Source organism: Oryx dammah, unplaced genomic scaffold, assembly GCF_014754425.2.
Source record: "Oryx dammah isolate SB20612 unplaced genomic scaffold, SCBI_Odam_1.1 HiC_scaffold_16, whole genome shotgun sequence".
NCBI classification, from domain to species: Eukaryota; Metazoa; Chordata; class Mammalia; order Artiodactyla; family Bovidae; genus Oryx; species Oryx dammah.
Window position 1 is genome coordinate 60,377,210 of NW_024070200.1, and position 9,649 is coordinate 60,386,858.

The window sequence follows — 9,649 nt, forward strand, 5'->3', positions numbered from 1 at the left end:
GTATTTCTTTGGAAGGAATGATGCTAAAGCTGAAGCTCCAGTACTTTGGCCACCTCATGCGAAGAGTTGACTCATTGGAAAAGACTCTGATGCTGGGAGGGATTGGGGGCAGGAGGAGAAGGGGACAACTGAGGATCAGATGGCCGGGTGGCATCAATGACTCGATGGACGTGAGTCTGAGTGAACTGCGGGAGTTGGTGATGGACAGGGAGGCCCGGTGTGCTGCGATTCATGGGGTCGCAAAGAGTTGGACACAACTGAGCGACTGAACTGAACTGAAGTGGTTTTTACCATACATTGACATGAATCAGCCATGGGTTTACATGTGTTCCCCATCCTGAACCTCCCTCCCACCTCCCTCCCCATCCCATCCCTCTGGGTCATCCCAGTGCACCAGCCCTGAGCACCCTGTCTCATGCATCGAACCTGGACTAGTGATTTGTTTCACAAATGGTAATATACATGTTTTAATGCTATTCTCTCAAATCATCCCACCCTCGCCTTCTCCCACAGAATACAAAAGACTGTTCTATACATCTGTGTCTCTTTTGCTATCTCACATATAGGGTCATCATTACCATCTTTCTAAATTCCATATATATGTGTTAGTATACTGTATTGGGGTTTTTCTTTCTGACTTACTTCACTTTGTATAATAGGCTCCAGTTTCATCCACCTCATTAGAACTGATACAAATGTATTCTTTTTAATGGCTGAGTAATATTCCACTGGAGAAGGAAATGGCAACCCACTCTAGCATTCTTGCCTGGAGAATCCCAGGGACGGCGGAGCCTGGTGTGCTGCCGTCTATGGGGTCGCACAGAGTCAGACACGATTGAAGCAACTTAACAGCAGCAGCAATATTCCATTGTGTATATGTACCACAGCTTTCTTATCCATTCATCTGCTGATGGACATCTAGGTTGCTTCCATGTCCTGGCTATTATAAACAGTGCTCTGAGGAACATTGGGGTACACATGCCTCTTTCAATTCTGGTTTCCTCAGTGTATATGCCCAGCAGTGGGATTGCTGGGCCATATGGCTGTTCTATTTCCAGTTTTTTAAGGAATCTCCACACTATTCTCCATAGTGGCTGTACTAGTTTGCATTCCCACCAACAGTGTAAGAGGGTTCCCTTTTCTCCACACCCTCTCCAGCATTTATAGTTTGTAGAATTTTGGATAGCAGCCATTCTGACCAGTGTGAGATGGTACCTCACTGTGGTTTTGATTTGCTTTCTCTGATAATAAGTGATGTTGAGCATCTTTTCATGTGTTTGTTAGCCATCTGTATGTCTTCTTTGGAGAAATGTCTGTTTAGTTCTTTGACCCATTTTTTGATTGGGTCACTTATTTTTCTGAAATTGAGCTGCAGGAGTTGCTTGTATATTTTTTAGATTAATTCTTTGTCAGTTGCTTCATTTGCTATTATTTTCTCCCATTCTGAAGGCTGTCTTTTCACCTTGCTTATAGATTCCTTCATTGTGCAAAAGCTTTTAAGTTTAATTAGGTCCCATTTGTTTATTTTTGCTTTTATTTCCATTACTCTGGGAGGTGGGTCATAGAGGATCTTGCTGTGATTTATGTCAGAGAGTGTTTTGCCTGTGCTTTCCTCTAATAGTTTTATCATTTCTGGTCTTACATTTAGATCTTTAATCCATGTTGAGTTTATGTTTGTGTACGGTGTTAGAAAGTGTTCTAGTTTCATTCTTTTACAAGTGGTTGACCAGTTTTCCCAGCACCACTTGTTAAAGAGATTTTCTTTTCTCCATTGTATATTCTTGCCTTCTTTGTCAAAGATAAGGTGTCCATAGGTACGTGGATTTATCTCTGGGCTTTCTATTTTTTTCCATTGATCTATATTTCTGTCTTTGTGCCAGTACCATACTGTCTTGATGACTGTAGTTTTGTAGTATAGCCTGAAGTCAGGCAGGTTGATTCCTCCAGTTCCATTTTTCTTTCTCAAGATTGCTTTGGCTATTCGTGGTTTTTTGTATTTCCATACAAATCTTGAAATTATTTGTTCTAGTTCTGTGAAAAATACCATTGATAGCTTGATAGGAATTGCATTGAATCTATAGATTGCTTTGGTTAGTATACTCATTTTCACTATATTGATTCTTCCAATCCATGAACATGGTACATTTCTCCATCTATTTGTGTCATCTTTGATTTCTTTCATCAGTGTTTTATAGTTTTCTATTTATAGGTCTTTTGTTTCTTTAGGTAGTTTATTCCTAAGTATTTTATTATTTTCATTGCAATGATGAATGGAATTATTTCCTTAATTTTTTTTTCTGTTTTCTCATTGTTAGTGTATAGGAATGCAAGGGATTTCTGTGTGTTAATTTTATATCCTGCAACTTTACTATACTCATTGATTAGCTCTAGTAATTTTCTGGTGGAGTCTTTAGGGTTTTCTTTGTAGAGGATCATGTCATCTGCAAACAGTGAGAGTTTTACTTCTTCTTTTCCAATCTGGATTCCTTTTATTTCTTTTTCTTCTCTGATCACTGTGGCTAAAACTTCCAAAACTATGTTGAATAGTAGTGGTGAGAGTGGCACCCTTGTCTTGTTCCTGACTTTAGGGGAAATGATTTCAATTTTTCACCATTGAGGATAATGTTTGCTGTAGGTTTGTCATATATAGCTTTTATTATGTTGAGGTATATTCCTTCTATTCCTGCTTTCTGGAGGATTTTTATTGTAAATGGACAAAATTAGAAATGAAAATAGAGAAATCACAACGGACCACACAGAAATACAAAGGATCATAAGGAACTACTATCAGCAACTATATGAACTCTTTTAGAGCCTTCTTTGACCTTTCTTAATTATCTTTTTATTCTCAGCATATAGAAGACTATCTAGCATATGGTTAATCTCTAAATACACACTGAATAAATGTTTGTGTGAATATATAAATACATGAAAATACTGGCTTTATCCAAGAAAATGAGACAAAAATATGTTTCATTTAGGAACCTTGGTTGATATTTCCAAGAGCCTTCAGATTAAATTAGTCCCCTTCCCATACTTTATTTCTTGACTGGGTTATAAGATGTCCCAAGGCAGAAGCTGTGTGTGTTTGTGGGAATGGAGAGGAGGTGTTTATCCAGTTCTTCTGGAAGGCTCTATAGTTCATGCTTTCTACAGAAGAAAAGAAGTCATATTTCATACATGCATCCATACATTCATTTGCTCATTCATGTGGTCATTCAATAAATATTTATCTCCTTTATTCAATATTCAATAAAATATTTTAGTGTTTAAGTCCCCCTAGAATATAGCTACACTTCCTAGTTTCAGGAAAGTCTTGGTAGAAAAATGAAAGAGACAAACTTTCAGAGGATCGAGTCTGGTCCCTGGGTAAGTCATTTAACATCTCTAAACCTGACCTTCTAAAGTAACTTTCCCCACCTATTTGGGGCCAATGATACACCAGAAATGGTGCAAGGGTCTTTTCACACCAGCTTTTTAATCTTCACAAAACTTCAAGCCTACTCACCCCTCAGAAGATAACTGGGGAAGGATTAGAGATAATGAGCTGAGGGCTCTTGGAAATGGAAATTAGTCTACTACAACACAGAGGGGACATCATTCAGTGAACAAGCTGTGTTCCCTGTGTTCCCAGCCCATCAGCAGCTGGTCCCCAGAGCTTGTCTGAGCCATCTCCCCCTGGAGGGCTCTAAGCAGGACTGCCCTTATCCACACTGCTGCTCCACAGAGTGATCACTGGCCCTCTTCTCACTCACTGATTGGACTTCCATGGGATGTTGGAACATTTTGTAAAACCCATGTTTCTCCTCAACTCAAGCAAAGAAGAGGATCTCAACTTTAAGAGCTCAGGGTTGTTTGAGGTCAGACTCCATAAATAAAAAAAAAAAAAACCAATAAGAGAGTTATAGTAGAGTCAGCAGGGAGCAGAAACTCTCCTCAACCCAAAATTCACAGCCCTGCAGTGTTCATGGCCCTGGGAAAAGAGGAGCCCCAGATGGGGACCTCAGGTATGGGGTCCAAGACCTACCCCTCTTCCTTGCACACAAGTCCAAGATAGCCAGAGAGAGATGTCCAGTGTACCACAGAGAAAATAACAAAGCTTTGAGCACCAACCATGTGCCAGGTGCTAAGCAAGGTGCAATCTATACATTAGACTTCATTCTCCTCAAGAACTCTGTGAGTCTGAGCTGATCATTTTATAGGAGAGGACCTTGAAGTTCAGAAAAGTGGCACACTTGCCTGAGTCACCCAACTCATAAGTGACAATGCCAGAAGTCGAACCATGGTCTGTCTGACTCCACGGCACATGCTTTCCACTGAGCCGTGTCATTTCCTTAACAAGTTGGTTAGTGTTTGGACTCTGTCCCAAACAGGGCATTTATTGAGTGCTGACTAGAACATGTGGGACATTCAATCAACGGTAGCCATCATGGTTATACTACTGTTCTTTAATAACAATAGTAATAATTACTACTATCTTACCAGGCATAGTAAATAATGCAAAGTAAATAAAGCTTTCACTTGTGCCAGAACTTAATTCACCTATGAAGACTAAGATAAGGAGAAAGATGATCTCAACCTGAACAGTTGCCCAAAGCTGGGCCCTGTTGGAACATCTCCTCTCATGTGAAGAGACAGATAATTTGTTTAATGAAATAGCAAGCCATTATCCTACTGTGACAGGACCCTGTATGTGAGTGAACATTCTGGTAGATCTCAAATTCCATTAAGAATCTTCAGATTATACAACATTATAGGTCCCTATGGTCTCCAGTTTCCAGCTCTTCCTTGACTGCAGACAAGCTACAAGCTCCCTTGTATCAGATCTTGATAAAGCTCTGACAGCATCTAGAGGTAGCCCCATGGTTCCTTGAGGTTGGGGCAGGGTTCACGTAAACCAAAGGTGTCTTGTCCCGTATTTTCAGTGCTGACATGTCTAAAGACTGCCTGCATCTACGAGAATGTGAAGTCCAAGTTGACTTTGCTTACTTCTCTGCTCTTAGCATGAAGCCTAGCCTGAGATACTCAGTGAATGTCGGTAGGGTAAGTAAATGAATGATTGGGACCATTGTAATTGTCTCGATGTAAGAGTCTGCCTGCAACGTGGGAGACCTGGGTTTGATTCTTGGCTCAGGAAGATCCCCTGGAGAAGGAAATGGCTATCCACTCCAGTAGTCTTGCCTGGAAAATCCCATGGACAGAGGAACCTGAAGGGCTATAGTCCATGGTGTCATGCAGAATCAGATATGACTGAACCACTAATGCTTCACTTTTACTGAAGCACAAAGGAGCTAGAAGAAGGATGGGCTACTCTTATTCTCCTGGAAGGCCCAGAGTTGCTAAATCATGTCCGACTATTTTGCGACCTCATGGACTGTAGACCGCTAGGCTCCTCTGTCCATGGTATTCTCCAAGAATCCTGGAGTGGGTTGCATTCCCTTCTCCAGGGGTTCTTCTTGACCCAGGGATTGAACCCATGTCTCTTGCATCTTCTACATTCCAGATGGATTCTTTATGGCTGAGCCACAAGGGAAGCCAAAGGAAGCAGGGAAGGAGGTAAACAATTCTGTGCTGTTATATCAGTACCGTGAGGAGAAGGAATCATCAAGGACATCTCTGAAAGATCAGAGAAGGGACTTCACAGGCCCAGGAGTCAAAGAAGTTCCCTGGAGAAGAGACGTTATCATGGAGGGTTGCTTCTGCTAAGTCGCTTCAGTTGTGTCTGACTCTGTGCGACCCCATAAACGGTAGCCCACCAGGCTCCCCATCCCTGGAATGGGTTGCCATTTCCTTCTCCAATGCATGAAAGTGAAAAGTGAAAATGAAGTCGCTCAGTCGTGTCTGACTCTTCGAGACCCCATGGACTGCAGCCTACCAGGCTCCTCCGCCCATGGGATTTTCCAGGCAAGAGTACTGGAGTGGGTTGCCATTGCCTTCTCCGACCATGGAGGGTAAAGTATGAGTTAATCAGGCCAAGAAGCAGGAGAAAAAATTCCAGCCATCAGCCAAGGAACAAAACATTTCACAGACAGTGCAGAGAAGTATGAGCAGTTCCAGTGGGCTGGAGTGTGTTGTGGGGAAGGAGGAGCCCAGGGGTGAGGCTGGAAAGTAGAAGAGGATGTCCTTTTTATTAATATCTAAAGCGTCACTTCCTAGAGTGTTCCCTGAAAAAGTAGGTTTTTTGAGATGTTTATCAAGAAAAGAAATCTATGGTCAAACAGATTTGGGGAACACTCTTCTACCACTCTCCCCAAAATGCACCTTGTACACCAGAGGTCCTTAGGAAGCTTATGGTAAAAAAAACTCTGAATGAGGTTGTTGCACCAGCATATTCCAAACTCTTAGCAAGAAGTTATCTGACCATAAAACTTTATATTTTCTTTGCAAGTCATACAGAGAGACCCAGAACATATTGGAAAATGTTCTGCAAAGGTATTCAGGAGTGATTGAAATGTTTTAATCAAAGGAGTGAGATAAGTTTTCATTATTTACATTTTAGAACTGATAATTGGCAACAATAAAGAAGACTGAGCTGCTGCTGCTGCTGCTAAATCACTTCAGTTGTGTCTGACCCTGTGCGACCCCATAGATGGCAGCTCACCAGGCTCCTCTGTCCCTGGGATCCTCCAGGCAAGAACACTGGAGTGGGTTGCCATGTCCTCCAATGCATGAAAGTGAAAAGTGAAAGTGAAGTTGCTCAGTCGTGTCCAACTCTTCACAACCCCATGGACTGTAGCTTACCAGGCTCCTCCATCCATGGGATTTTCCAGGTAAGAGTACTGGAGTGGGGTACCATTTCCATCTCCAAGACTACATGAGAGGGGAAGCTTTATGCATAATGGTAGAGTATATCACCTGAATCAACCCTATCTCTGAGGAGAAATAGAAAAAGCTGGACAAAGTAAAATAACAATAACAAAATATCTTCTTGAAGATGTCAGAGCACTAACAAGGTAGTTAAGAATTATGGGCCAAGATGAAAAACCAGAGAGGTGGGGGTCAACATTTAAAAGCCTTTTTCCTCAGGGCACAGGGAGGTGGGAAAGGAGATATTAATTTCAGATGAGACTAAGCCTGAAAATTGCCTATTCATGTGGGGAAAAATGGAACTTGACCCCTACCTCACAGTGTATACAAAAATTCCCAGTGAATTATAGATCTAAGGGCTTCCCAGGTGGCACTAGTGGTGGAGAATCTGCCTGCCAACGCAGGAGATGCAAGAGACGTGATTTTGATCCCTGGGTCAGGAAGCTCCCCTGGAATAGGAAATGGCAACCTGCTAGAGAACTCTTGCCTGGAAAACTCCATGGACAGGCATGGTCCATGGTGCTGAGGTCAGTCAACAAAGAGTCATTGAGCAACTGAACAGTGAGCACTGAGAGATCTAAATGTGAAAAGCAACACAATAATTAATCTTAATCATTTCAGGGAAGGGAAATGTTTCTTTACAAAGGCATTAGCCATTAAGAAGAAGTTTGGTTTGTTAATTGGATGCATTAAAATCAAGTACTTCTGTTCATCCAGAGACATCATTAAAAGAGTGAAAGGGGAAACAGTGAAAAGATACTTACAACACAGATAGCTAACAAAGGTCTTATATCCAGGATATGTAAAGAACTCATGCAAATAAATCTGCCCAAAAGATAGTCAAACCAATCAAAAATAAATGTATAATAGGAACTTCAAAAGAAAGGATATCCAAGTAGACAATAAACAAATGAAAATGTGCTCAATCTCATTAGTAATCAGAACTGCAAATTAAAACTACAATAAAATATCACTTACCTAGAATTACTGAAATTGAAAAGACTGATAATATCAAGTGCTGACAAGGACTAGAGGGTAATAGGAGGTCACATATGCAACTGGTGGGATTTTAAATCATGATGAGAAGTTTGGGAAACTGAAATTAACTAGGTTGAATATATGTATGTATATGTATACATGTACATGCTTACACATACACACACACATATATGCATGAGCTATATATCACACACATATATGCATGTCCTACAAATCATAAATTCCAATCCAATGAAAATATGTGCACATAGACATCAAGAGACTTGTACAAAAATGTTCACACTGGTGTGATTCATGATGACCCCAAGAGAGAAAAATAGACAAATAAAATTGTGGTGAAAGGGGAAACAGTGAAAAGATACTTACAACACAGATAGCTAACAAAGGTTAATAGCTAACAAATAAAATTTGTTCAGTGGAATGCTGAGCCACAGGTCATACAAAACATGGATGAGGCTCAGGAACATGATCTTGAGTAAAAAGAAGTCAAACTCAATAAAATATATCCCACATAATTCCATTTGTAGATGTTAAATAGGAAGACAAAACCCAATCACAGTGTCAGAACTCAGAATGGGGGAAGAGATGGAGGGCATAGTGGCTGGGCAGGTCATGTGCAGAGGACTTCTAGGGTGCTGGCAGTTTCTGTCTGTAGAACTGCTTGTTTGGTGAAAACTTACAGAGTTGTATGCTATGCATTGTGCCCTTCTACATACAGGTTAAACATCCAAATAAAATAAAAGATTTTTTTTTTAAGAGGATTGGAGGAGACGTGAGACCATAAGCAGAAAGAAGCTGTCATTCACTATGCAAAAGCTTATAATGCAGAGGCAGTGAGAAGGTGGAAGGGTTTGATAACAAGAAGTTTTGACTTTGAAAGTTACCATGGGAGAGAACTGGCACAATTTCAAAGGATTTAAGCCAATAGGTATCTTTAAATCCGTTAATTCACAATGACTTTAAGGGAAAAATAAATCATGTTCAGTAGCTGAAAGGAAACCAACATGTTATCCTGAAAACTGTTTAATATAGGAAAAGAATCCAGTATTTATTCTGCTTTTTTTCATGAACTGAACTGAGTAAACAAAAGGCAAATAACAAGAAATATTTCTTTATGAAAAAAGTTTAGTGAATATATGGCAAAGAAATTACAGAATTACAATATCATTATTTGCAGCCCTCTGTTAAGTAATGGACTTAGGTACTGCCCATCCATGACTCCTCACACTATAAAAAAAGAGACAACCAGAAACCATAGACCTCCTGTGAAAGGACACGGGGTCACCCATTCATCTGGCCAAGAAGGTCTAATCTGAATCTGAACAAGTTTCTGGATCCAGCTGACCATGTGCATGAAATACAGAGGAGAGAGGAGCAAATTGAGTTGCGCCCTGTGTGTGCCGTCAGCAAAAGCCTAACTGTGGGAAACTGCTGATATATAAAGTGCAAGGGAGAATCAAAGTATATTAAAAGAGCTTTAAAAGATGTATCATTAACCCTTTTAAAGGCAAGACTATATCATAATGTTTGGGGATGCACATCTGGGTAATGAAAGGAAATACAAGGAAGTACCTTTTATAAAAGTCAGGATAGTAGGGCCTGTGATAGAGATGGGACATTTGGGGAGGGAGTGGGTGCTTCCTAGGTGACAAAGATAGCCTACATGGCCAAATCTATGTCTTATATATAGTAGTGGTTGCAGGATGTTCACCTTATGACTTATTAAGCCATATACAGATGTTGAATGAGTTTCTGTATCTGTGTTTTATTTTCAGTAAAAATATATTTGTATACTAACATTAGCTTCTCAGAATAATCTACCTAAAGAGAAACTTAAATTCTT